Source organism: Panthera tigris, chromosome A1 (genome assembly GCF_018350195.1).
Source record: "Panthera tigris isolate Pti1 chromosome A1, P.tigris_Pti1_mat1.1, whole genome shotgun sequence".
In the NCBI taxonomy this organism is placed as follows: domain Eukaryota; kingdom Metazoa; phylum Chordata; class Mammalia; order Carnivora; family Felidae; genus Panthera; species Panthera tigris.
Window position 1 is genome coordinate 63,506,781 of NC_056660.1, and position 12,419 is coordinate 63,519,199.

The 12,419-nt window shown below is 34.6% G+C and overlaps 1 protein-coding gene and 1 non-coding gene across 2 annotated transcripts in view; one reads left to right on the forward strand and one right to left on the reverse strand.

The window, feature by feature from the left end:
• Positions 1–12,419, forward strand: part of GPC5 (glypican 5) — a 1,419,588-nt gene that overhangs the window by 591,026 nt on the left and 816,143 nt on the right. The gene's annotated exons all lie outside the window — the stretch shown is intronic.
• LOC122232122 lies at positions 4,330–4,438 on the reverse strand. Its single transcript, XR_006209482.1, has one exon. It is a non-coding gene; the product is annotated as a U6 spliceosomal RNA (small nuclear RNA).

Sequence of the window (12,419 nt, forward strand, 5' to 3'; positions counted from 1 at the left end):
GGTAAAACAAATCGTTAGGATGGGAATCTTTTAATTTCAGCCTTGATTAGCATCAGGATAACAGAGAGAAGGTAAGACAGAAGATAGAGCCCCTCTCATACAGAAATTAACAAAAAGAGTAAGTAAAAAAAGACTCTTCCACAGTTCCGAGACCCCTCTCCTCCAGACCAGACATATGAAAAGGGAGATGTGGAAAGAGGTTCCTGATAGGGCTGGTTTAAGATTGCTGCCGTACCTGTTCTATTCTGTCTTTCAATCTGTCTGTGTCTCTCTCTTTTTCTCTTCTTTCTTGTTTGGTCCCTTCTTTCTTTTTCTTTGTTTTTTGAGGTGTTATTCATATTGTTATAATCTTATTGGTATAAAAAAACTTCATACAGGCATATCTGGAAATATGTTCATATTATATTGCTATCCATTAATCTGTATCAATAACAAAATTATATATTACTTTGATATTTGTTCATTGTGTTACGGAATTTTTTTAAGTTGTAGATATTACTTATAGAGGAGGAGTGAAGACAACAATACATATCTTAAAAACAAGAAGTTATTTTGGATGGCTGTTTGTGTATGTGTGTTTTCTCATTCAAGTGCTGAATAGATCCTGATTTTGTGCATTAAGCACAAACAAAAAATACAGAGACATAAGACCAAGACTTACTTTTGTCTTCCAAATGGCAGAGCTTTTCTGCCTCTGGAGCTATCAGCTCTTCATGAGCTGATACTATTATGTCTGTTCTGTCTGATTGCCCTTGGTGTTGGCACTAATTGATTGAGCATTTCCTGTGAACCGGAAATCATGCTGGTATTTTATGTATATTAATTTACATAGGCCTCACCCCTCCCCAATTTTTGCTGCAGGCATTTTTATCCCTATTGAGATGAGTAAAATGAGGCTTGCCTTATGTTAGCAAGTCCAAGCCATACCTGGGTCATGTAGAGTAGTGAAACCAGACTTTGAACCCAGTGAGCGAACAAGCCTTGTACTTGTAGCAGCGATGACAAAGGAGAATATAAACATTTGATATCTGCAAGGAGTCTGCTTCATCCTGCAAGTGAAATGTAAATTTGGTGGGGATTTCTTCTCTATTTACAATGCTATTGCAAACATTATACCATAGTTCTTCCTCTGCCCATTATTTACAATAACTGCAATTTAATATCATCTCAAGAGGTAACATTAAACTATACAGAATCCCCAAGATTAAAGAAAAATATGCTTTGATTTTATTTCTAATTCTTTTTGGGGGATGAGAAGTTGGACTATTCTGAGTTTTATGGGTATCCTATATATGTTCATGGACATAAAATTAATTCCCTGTGTCTCAAGGGTAACACAGACATAAAAAGGCCAATTACAATTTTATGAATAGGAAATATAAGATCTGGGGCTTCGATTTTCTCTATTGTTGCATTCTAAATAACAGCACTATTTCTAGGGAATACTTACATCCTTTCTGACACAGAACAACTAGGAACTTTCATTAGAGAAAAATCAAAGCAGATGCAATGTGAGTCCCCATATAGTGCAAGTAATGTTAAAATAGATTCCAAACTGGTGTCTTGTTTTGATGAAAACTCAGAAGACAATTTGGAGACTGTTTGTCAGACTCTAGAGACGGAGGCACAGATGGAGTTCTGAATTAAGTGACTTTGTATTCTGAGATTTGAAATGAACTCCAGTCCCAACTGTATATTTCAATGATTGTGAACTAATTGGATGTGGTAATTGATTATTAAAGGATTTACATTCTTAAAATTATAAGGTTCATAAATAGTAATTTAAACATTTATAACAAAAGTCAAGATGTAAACTTCATCTTCATATTAATGTATGTAGACAGAATTGCATGAACCATATTTGGGTTTAGAAAATATTCTGGGTTAGTGAATTTTCCATAAAGCTGAAGAAAATTCCTTGAGATACCAAAAATTGAAATATTTTAACTAGTTAATACGTAAAAATAACAAAATTTAGTGCTGATTTCCCTGTTGCACCAAGCAGTTTTGAATTGAATGTTATTTAGACTTTTTTGCTTGACCAAAATACATCCTGAATGCCAATTCATTCAACAAATGTTCATTTAATAACTACGTAATGCATACCTACAATGTGCCTGACTCTGTTCTTGTTATATTGGCACAAAACACATGTCTCTGCCTTTGGAGAGAGACAAACCTACATAATAAATTTATGTATATGCGAAAGTGTTCTGTATTGTAGGCCAAAAATATGAAGGGTCAAGGAGGCTAGAGGTCCCACCATAGGGTGGTCAGGAGAGGCCTTACTAAGCAGATAGTATTCAAAGGAGTTAGCCATCTCAAGCAGAAGGAATTGCAAAGGCTCTGAGGCAGGAGCAGATCAGGCTTGACCATGGCAAGCACACCAGTGTGGCTGCAGAGGGGACATTGTTAGGAGAGAGGTAGGATCTCTCCTGGTTATGATCCAGCATTTGTGAAAAGTCCTCACCTACTTGCTGCAGAAGATGGAGGGAGACATTGCATTTTGCTAAAATGTAAATGTCTGTTTGCTTTAAACTTACTTCTCTTGTGTTCTCATGAATACTGTAATTATGTGCAAGAATATTTACTCACAATTGGGCACCCAAAAGGCTCAGATCTGGTAGGGACTAAGGACGGAGAGGGTCAGTAAGAGAGCAGAGCAAGACCACCAGGCTGTGCTTCATCAAGGGTGTGCTGACACAAGGGCCACAAGTGAAGAGCAGCCACACCCAGGTTACACCTTCCTCTGGAGAACCAAACGACATTTTCTCCTTTCTCATGTGGCCTAACTCATCAGAGCATCATGCACTTTGTCCTTTATCACTCATTCAGTTTCTGCTTGTACAAATCACTGTGATTGTCAAACTTCCAGAACGCAGGCTGAAGACCTACTCTCTGGCTGCAGTAGAGTAGGCATCTCCATTTCCTTCCCACTTCTTTTTTTCATAAATGAACATGTGTCAAATATTTTATTCAACTCATTAATTAATGAGACATCTAGTAGATGGTACAACCAATTCAAAGAGTCTCGAGTACCACACATTGATAGTCAGATAGGGAATGCTGTAATTAATTTATCCTTCTCGCTTTTGATTCTTGTGGGTTATCAGGTGCATCTAAAACCAAAGAGAAACTTAACTTCTTTCCTATGCTAAAACAACTTGACATAAATAAACTATGTTTTCTTAGATTTCTACTTCGACTGCTAATATACCTCTTTTGTATTTTAGAAGAACAAAGACCCTCTTACATTTTCTTTGTGATTATAGTTCCCTTTTTACAGACCATTCTCTTCTAAATTACTGTAGGAATAGCTGACATTTAAGTACCTTCATGTTCAAAGACTGTGTCAGGCACTGTACAAACACTGTGTCCCTTCACCTCCACAGTGTCCCCATGGGGTGAATGTTGCCAACACTCTCCTACTTTTATATATTAGGAAAACAAGACCCCACAGTGCCCATATGTTGCCCTAAGTCTTGGCAGGTAAGTGTCACATCTACAAATGGAGTCCACATTGCCAACTTTCTAAGGCTTTTTTCTACATCCCCAGAAACACCATCCTAAGCAGTTAACATGGGGTCTGGGGAGCTTCCGATATCCTCTGAACACTTTACCAAATGTGGATGAGGTGGGCCAGGCTAGGGGAAGTAGAGGAATGCTAAGAACATGGCTCCAGGCTGTGTCTTCTGCTTTTAACAAAAATATTTGGAGAATTGGAAATATAAGGTAAGGTAGGCAGGAACTTATAAAGATGAGTTAACGAGTTTGACTTGATTCTGTAAACTGTAGAGAATTAAAAAGGCTTTCAGGAGGAAAGTGACCTTGTTCATTAGCATAAATTTAAAATAAATAATATTGGAGCTCTTGTTCTAATTAAGATGGGAAACAGAACAGTAGCAAGCTGATGCCATTGTGCACACTAGGCATTCATTTTATCATGTGTAGTAATAGGCCCACTGGTGGCCACTTTGTCTATGATTGAAACTGATTAGGTTGCACATTTCTTGGCTATGCATATTTGTTCTTTCTCCATTTCATTGTAATGTTGAAGTGTATTTAGATTTCCCATAAATGAAGATGAAAAAATGTTGTCATGTTCAATTCTCATTTTTCTTTCTTTTTTCTTTTCTTTTCCTTTCCATTCCTTTCCTTTCCTTTCCTTTCCTTTCCTTTCCTTTCCTTTCCTTTCCTTTCCTTTCCTTTCCTTTCCTTTCCTTTCCTTTCCTTTCCCTTCCCTTCCCTTCCCTTCCCTTCCCTTCTCTTCTCTTCTCTTCTCTTCTCTTCTCTTCTCTTCTCTTCTCTTCTCTTCTCTTCTCTTCTCTTCTCAATATGGAATGCCTCCTGAATTTGTGTGTCATCCTTGCACTGGGGCCATGCTGATCTTCTTTCCTTGTATCTTTTCAAATTTAGTGTAGTGCTTTGGAAGTGAGCACACACATTTTTTTCTTTCAATGGTAAATTAATTCTATAGATCTACAAAGAAATGCTTGTTTTTCTCCACAATCCTTCCCCAGGTTCTCTTGTGCATACCAGTTAAGTTATTTAGGAGAATAGAGGGAGTATGCATGCACACACATCCCGCCTCACCCTGATAAACTAGAAATTGCCAACTATCACATGGAGAGAGAACCCTGAACTCACAAATTAAAAATTTCTTCCATCTCTTTGGGCATGTGGGTGGCTCAGTCAGTTAAGCGTCTGACTATTGATTTTGGCTCATGTCATGATCTCAGTTTGTGGGATGGAACCCCGCATCGGGCTCTGCACTGAACAGTACAGAGCCTGATTGAGATTCTTTTTCTCCCTTTCTCTCTGCCCCTCCCTAGTTTGCACTGTCTTGATCTCTAAATAAATAAATAAATAAATAAATAAATGTTAAAAAAATCTTCCATATCTTAGTGTACAGGTTAGAATAAAATATTATTTTATTTATATTTATTTATATATAGATTACTTTATACATAAGTGTATTTATACATAGGTTATATTTAACTTATCATTGAATGTCTCTGTGTGTTTCTAAAATATTAAAGTTGATTGAATAACATGCCCCAGAAGAGAATTATATATTTTTGACACATGTTTTTCAAATCATATTTTACATGCTTTCAACCACCTTTATTACTTAAAAACCGTGGTTTCTAAATCCTAGATGACTCCATTGGATAACATCAATGTAGTTAACTAATTTACCATACAAATTAGTTTTAAAATTTCTCTAATGATTCATTGGTTGTGAGCTGTCATTTTAGGGAAATAATTATAACTTACATTTTTAAATTTTGATAATTTACTAGCTTTTGATTGCCACTGTAACAAATTACTGCAGATGTAGTGGTTTAATGTACCATTACAGTTCCAGAGACCAGAAATCTGCACTAGGTCTTCTGAGGCTAACATTAAAGGTTATGTTCCTTATGCAGTCTCTAAGGAAGATTCTGTTCCAGATTTTTCCAGCTTCTAGAGACTGCCTGTATTCTATCATCACAACTCCTCTGACTCTACTTTTTTTCCCCACACTTATAAAGACCCATGGGATTACAATGAGCTCACCAGATAATCCAGATTAATCTTCTCATTTCAAAATTCTTTTCTTTTAAGTTTATTATTTATTTTGAGAGAGAGAGAAAGAGGGAGCATGAGGAGGGGAGGGACAGAGAGAGAGGGGGGGAAGAGAGAGAGAGAATCTCAATGAGGGGCTTCATCTCATGAACCCTGAGATCATGACCTGAGCCGAAATCAAGAGTTGGATGTCCAACTGACTGAGCCACCCAGATTCCCCTCATTTCAGAATTTTTAATGTAATCACATCTGCACACTCCCTTTTATCACATAAGGTAACATACTCACCAGTTTTGAGGATTGGAGTATGGAAATCTGTAGAGAGAGGGAAGCTTTATTCTCTTTACCACAGTAGTGTTCTCTTTTTTATTTTTATCATTTGAGGCACAAAACTTTATCTGTAATTTTGGAAAGAAATATCCTGCACCAAATATAATAAGGATTAATTTTCCTCCAATATATTTTTATGTAACTCTATAACAATATTTTTAATTAAAAAAAGCTCATGATTCCATGCCATGCAAATTAAATTTGAATGATGCATGAATTTTGAGTTGCTAATTTTAATTTGCTTGTTTCTTTATTCTATTACCATAGTTTATGTAGTTTTTAAGACATAAAATGTAGCAATTTAGCTACTTTACTTTTCTAAAATGATGACAATGTTCTTGAGTTCATACCCTCTCCAACTCAGACAAGGAGGTATAATACTAGGTCACATCTAATAACACAGTTCCTAATTAACCTGATTAACCTGATTAACCTCAATTACCTAATATAAATTGATGCTTTTGCCAAGTGCCCTCTTGAGATCTCTTCCCAAGATTGATTAAAATTGACCACCAATTTTTTCCCATTCTTCCTACTGAGGTGGACAGGCCATTGCCTCTTTCTTTGAACCTAAGTTGGCTCTGTGACTGGCTTTTTCAAATTGAATGGAATAGAAGTGATGCCAAGGGATTTTATGTCTAGGCATCAAGAGATTCATGGTTTCCATTACCCCCTTGGACCACTCCCTCCACGTGACAATTGAATCTTGGTTAAGGTCCTTTGGGATGGCCAGAAGACATTGACCACATTGCTTTCAGCAGTTAGCATAGGATCTTTAATTTTTTATCTATAAACTTTATCATTTAGAGCTGTTTTAGGTTCACAGAAAAATTGAACAGGACGTGCAGAAAGTTTTCATACACCCTCTGTCCCCCAACATGCACAACCTCCGCTACACTCAACATGTAACACCAGATATCACAGTTGTTACAATTGATGAATCTACACAGAAATGTCATTATCACCAAAATGCCGTAGGGTTACTTGAGCTTGAGTTTTTAGGTTTTTATTCTCTCTTCACTGCAGGGATGGAAACAAATGTTGAGGTCTTCTGTTATCCCTATTAGAAAACCCTTGACTCTGATAACATTGCAATTTCTTGTGCTGTATCATGTTTTTCTAATTACCTTGCCTCTCTTCTTTTTTGTTCATCATGAACCTTTTTTTTTATTCCCTTCTCCTAAAATCTAGTATTTTATGTAAGAACACTTGACCTTTGTTTTATGTGTTTTTTACTGAACTGCATTCTACTCCTTAGTATTCAGATTTAAGGAGCAACCATGCAAGGATTACTTATTATTTGGCTATAACTTCTAAGAATATGTTCATAGTTATATCAACTTAAAATGCCTCAGATGAGAAGACCAAAAAATAGTCTCAATAAGGAGGTACATCTGGAGGGTACATAAGAAGATTCACAGTCATTGCAGAAAGATCATCAATGCTATTACCACTCTGGATAAAAAGAAGAACATAGATATCAGTACAAATCAAGCTGCCCAAAGGCGACAGATGTTTATAAGCTAAAGACATATGTATAGACATCTCTCTCTGAATGCATATGCTCTAATATTATTTTATATAAAAGGATATATGCTACATATGTTTTTGCTTCTAACTTTCTTTATTCACACAATAGTATAGCGTTGAGATTTTTCCACGTTAGTGTTTAATATCTTTTATAATGACTGTGTAGTTTTCATTTATAAAGGTGTACCATCATTTACATAGCCATGATGGATTGTTAAGGTATTTTCGTATTTTCATCGTTATAAGTATATTTAGATGAGCATCTTTTTAACTATAAATTTGTTTACTACTGAAGCATATGTGAAATATATTATCTTAGCTGTTAGACTCACTTTTGCTAGAGATATAAAGATTTATTTAAGTAAAGTTGATATAAGTTGCCCACTTTACAGATAGGATTTCTTTGTATTCACCTTGGATTTCATTATTTTTTTGGATTTCATTATTTTTATATTATAAATATATTTGATATAGGTCTAGAGTGAATAGACAGATCAATAGATTGTAGGTCAATAGACTGACTGATAGAAGAAAATAATTTTCATATGATTTTCCAGGTCTAATTCATATTCCTCAAGTCTATCATATACCGCCCCCTTATAAGAATCAAAGATGCCTGCAATGGTAAAACAAGAAAGAACTGATAGATTTTATGTAAATGTAAATACATGAATTATGGATTCAAAGGTAGTTATTGTAGTAATAGTAGATGCTCTTTGTGCTGAATCCAATTTATTCTATCTTTAAAATTTGAAGTAACTATTAAAATAATTTTAGTTATCCTAAAATTATTTCATTTCTTTATTCTCACATGGAGTATAGAGAATGATAGTTTTCTTTAACCTGATTCTCCATTGCTTTACTTTTTGCCACTTAAGAGAAAACTCAGAGAAAAAACTAACATGATATTTTTCTAAAACCTCTTTAACCATAACTTAATTTGGGTTCTCATCAATAAAAGAAAGGATACAGAATTCTCAAAGCTCTTTTTGTTACTTTATAATACAGAAAAAGAAATGCATACATGCAAATAACTTTCTCATATGGCTATGAAGGAGCCATCTAGAATGGCAGCTTTTTATAATTTTGTTGTGACAGAAGTCACTGAACTTTGGATTAAAAAAAAAGCATAATTACAAACAATGCTTGTCAAGTTGCCATTGTCAATTTTAAAACAAAGAGTTACAATTTGAGAATGGAAATTATTAAAGAAATAAGAAAAGTCATTACCTCCATATACCTTAAATTGTCACCAACCCTACTTAATTATTTGGCAGCTTTTAAAAGTATTTAGGAAGTCAATCATGTGTAACCTATTGATTGCAGCTATTCATAAGCAGTAGAAGCAAACTGCAAACTCTAGGTTAATTGTATTTGAATCGTAAGACATTGACCAGACCTACTGCAAAGAATACAAGGCATATCAGTTTCTCCCCAGGACATACGCCAGGGCTTGAAATAGGATGGGTTTGTATAGGTCTCTCTCGGTAACAGGGCTACTCTTCAGATAACGCAGAGCACTTTAGTCAATAGGAAAGGCAGAACCTATTGCTTTGGAGACGTGATTTCTCTTGGAAATGGCTGATAAATCACAATTACATAAACTGAGGGAAGACATAACAGGTCTATCAGCTGCATAATAATTATCATGGCAGAAGAACCTATTGCATTCTCCAGGTTAGAACTAACAAGTTTTTCAGAGTGTGCAATAAATCAGTTTTGAAAATGCCAAGTCACGTCAGATGTACTAAGCTATTAAGTAGTATTGGTTTACAACAAAACCAGAAATTGAGTATAGAATTTGCTTTAGACACTTCATTTGCAAAGTATATAAGAAATGCTAACAGGTATGGCATATTTGCATATGCAACAATTTCATAAGCTCACTGGAAAAAAATTCAAAGTGCAATGCAAAGTGGTATGATTTCCATTTTAAGGAAATAAAATCAGTTCATGAAATTAGTTTTAAAAGTTAATAATCACTCCTGTAATGGATCATAGTTTTAATGTAATATAGAAATTATATTCTTCTATATAATTAGATAAAAACATTCAATTTAAGCAAAGCCATTCAATTTACTGTGCTATAAACTAACTCCGCGACCAAAGAAGATTCCCATCTTCTTGAGGAATGGGACATTTTTGTTGTGTCAGTGAGAATTTCATTTTTTTCTGGTCTCAGTTTTCTACAGCTATCCCTCAGGATCCATTACTAAAAGTGCAAACTGAGCCAGCAGGTAAGACTATGGACATTCACCCACTTTTACTTCTTTTAATTTATTTATGTGATACGTTGCATTCTGTTTCATTAAGGAGAAAACTTCTTTCTAAACAAACAAGCAAACAAACAATACTGTAGACTACAAGGTCTTTTTTTATTCCTAGCCTCTATTCCATGTTGCTAAGAACAGCAAGAATTTATTTATCATTATTTCTTAACATGTTTTCAAGTTTTAATATCCGTGAAACCATGCTTCTGTCTTCATGTTTTAGTTTTTTTCACTTTATATGCTTTCTTACCTCTTAAAGATCAAGTAATGACATCAAAGAAACAAGGATAAGATGATTAGGAAAGGAACAGTTATGTATATATATTTTTTTATTTATTGATTGGGGTTTATATACTCTGACCATTCTATAGGGCATTTTTTTTTAGCTAATTATAACTGTTGTCTAGATAACTGATGATAAAATTGTAGATTTTTACTTGTAAGTAATGTACTTATATATCTTTTAGGACCTGTTTAGGGTACTAGATTATTAAACAATGTTGCAGCCCATTTGCATTAGTTTAGTCCATACCCAGTTTTTGGTTACTTATACATAACTCTGTAAAAATTTTCAAACATTTGTAAAAGTAAATCAGAGTGTATCTTTTATGCAAAGCTGACTATAAAGGGATGTTGACATGCTTTAGTGGAGTAACAACCAAATATGCCTAATCCCACAAAATAATTACTACACAAAACTTCAATTTTATTTCAATGAAATTGTTAGTATTTAAGACATCTTCCTTGAATTTGACATGTGTGTTTGCACATTATTTGAATATCCATATTGGTGGCAAATTTGTGGATGAGTTTGATTTTGTAAAATAGTAAACTCTAGTCCAGAGAACAATGTGGATTATTAAAATGCCTATTAACCTACTTGTGAAGGAGTAACTCTCCCATTCCATAATGGTTTGTCATCTGATTCTCAAAGCATGTTCCAAGAGGAATGAAAACATTTATTTTGTTCTTTGTTGTTGAAGTACAGTAAAATGCACAGATCTTAGACATGCAATTTGATGCTTTACAACAAATGCTAAATCTGTGTACTCCACATCCTTCATCATTCATTCAGCAAACATTTATTGAATACCAAGTGTGAACCCCTAGTTGCTAGAGATACAGTTATGAATCAGATCAAATTATTACCCAGACGAATGGGTTTGCCATTAAGTGATATAGAGCCTCTTTAATATAAATATTTACAGGAAGGAGAAATAGCCAGAGAGTGAATCACTTCTACTTGGGGAAGCAGATTTGGAAAGACTGCCTATCAGATTGATATTTTTGCCCTGCCTCCCTGTTACCACTTTATGAACTGGCATGGAAAATGAGGTTTACTTAAAAAGAAGACACCAAATTTGCATGGTAATTCAGGTCCCAGCAACCTGGGACCAAAGGCTCTTTGTTGAAATATATTTTCTCAGTTGGTTCATGGGTAAATGTCATGGAACTTGTTCAATATCATCAGAATCACTATAATCCCCCAAACAGTTGGGTTTACATCATTGTTTTTTTTTTTAATGTTTATTTTATTTTTGAGAGAGAGAGCTCACACACACAGGAGTGGTGGGGGGAAGGCCAGAAAGAGAGGGGACAGAAGATCTGAAACAAGCTCTGTGCTGACAGTAGAGAGCCTGATGGGGGCTCAAATCTCCAGCTGTGAGATCGTGACTGAGCTGAAGTCAGAGGCTTAACCAGCCGAGCCACACAGGAGCCCCTATATCAGTGTTAATAATAACCTTCTCATAAATTTTATTCCATAGTAACTTAAATTTCCATATTGACGTTTTCTTTTCCTTTTTATTTCAAATGTCAAAGTTTGCTAGGTCTCATTAAGGAAATTGATAAAATGGTTGTCCAAATCAAATAAACTTGAAACTTGCCTAATGAAAGGGCTGCGGTAAGGATACAATTTAGAGTGAAACCTTCTAAGAAAAGATTTCCTTATTATTGATGAATGAAGGGTGTCTTATTATTCCTAACATGTTTAGATCTGAGAGTAACATTGTTGAGAAATAAATCCAGAGTTTTGAAAATTAACTCTGCAGCAAATTTAAAATAAATAAGTTAGAAGAGCTTGGAGCTGAAATTTAAAGGTGGGTTCAAAACAAAAAACACGAGTGTGATGGGTATTGAGGAGGCCACCTTTTGGGAAGAGTACTGGGCGTTGTATGGAAACCAGTTTGACAATAAATTTCATATTTATGGAGACCAAAAACAAAACAAAACAAAAAAACATGATTTTCTTTTGAGCTATTAGAATGAGCAATTAAAAGAGTTTTTCTTGACTAGAAAGCTAAAAATGTTAATGATATAACATTAAGGTGTTTCAGATAACGAAAATGTTAGCACAGTGAGTTTAATACATAAGAATTCATGTAAATAAGTTATTAATGAGAGTGATGCTCCTAGGAATTCTATGCATTAACAAATTGATCTAAATAAATGGTATCTACAGCTTATTATTTACCTGAAACTTATTAAAATTTTAATCATTTGAGAGTGATACTTTTGTTCAAAATTGATTTTTTAGGTACATAATTAAATGGCCAAATTTTACTGAAAGCTGCCATTTTTAAATCAGGAAAATCATGCTTTAACTCTGCTCTAAATTTAGCAAAGATTCTTTATCAGAATTTGATGGCTCAAACTTCAAATTACAGGGACACAGACATAGAGGTTTTACAAAAATACTTCAGCAGAACTGGAACAAAACAG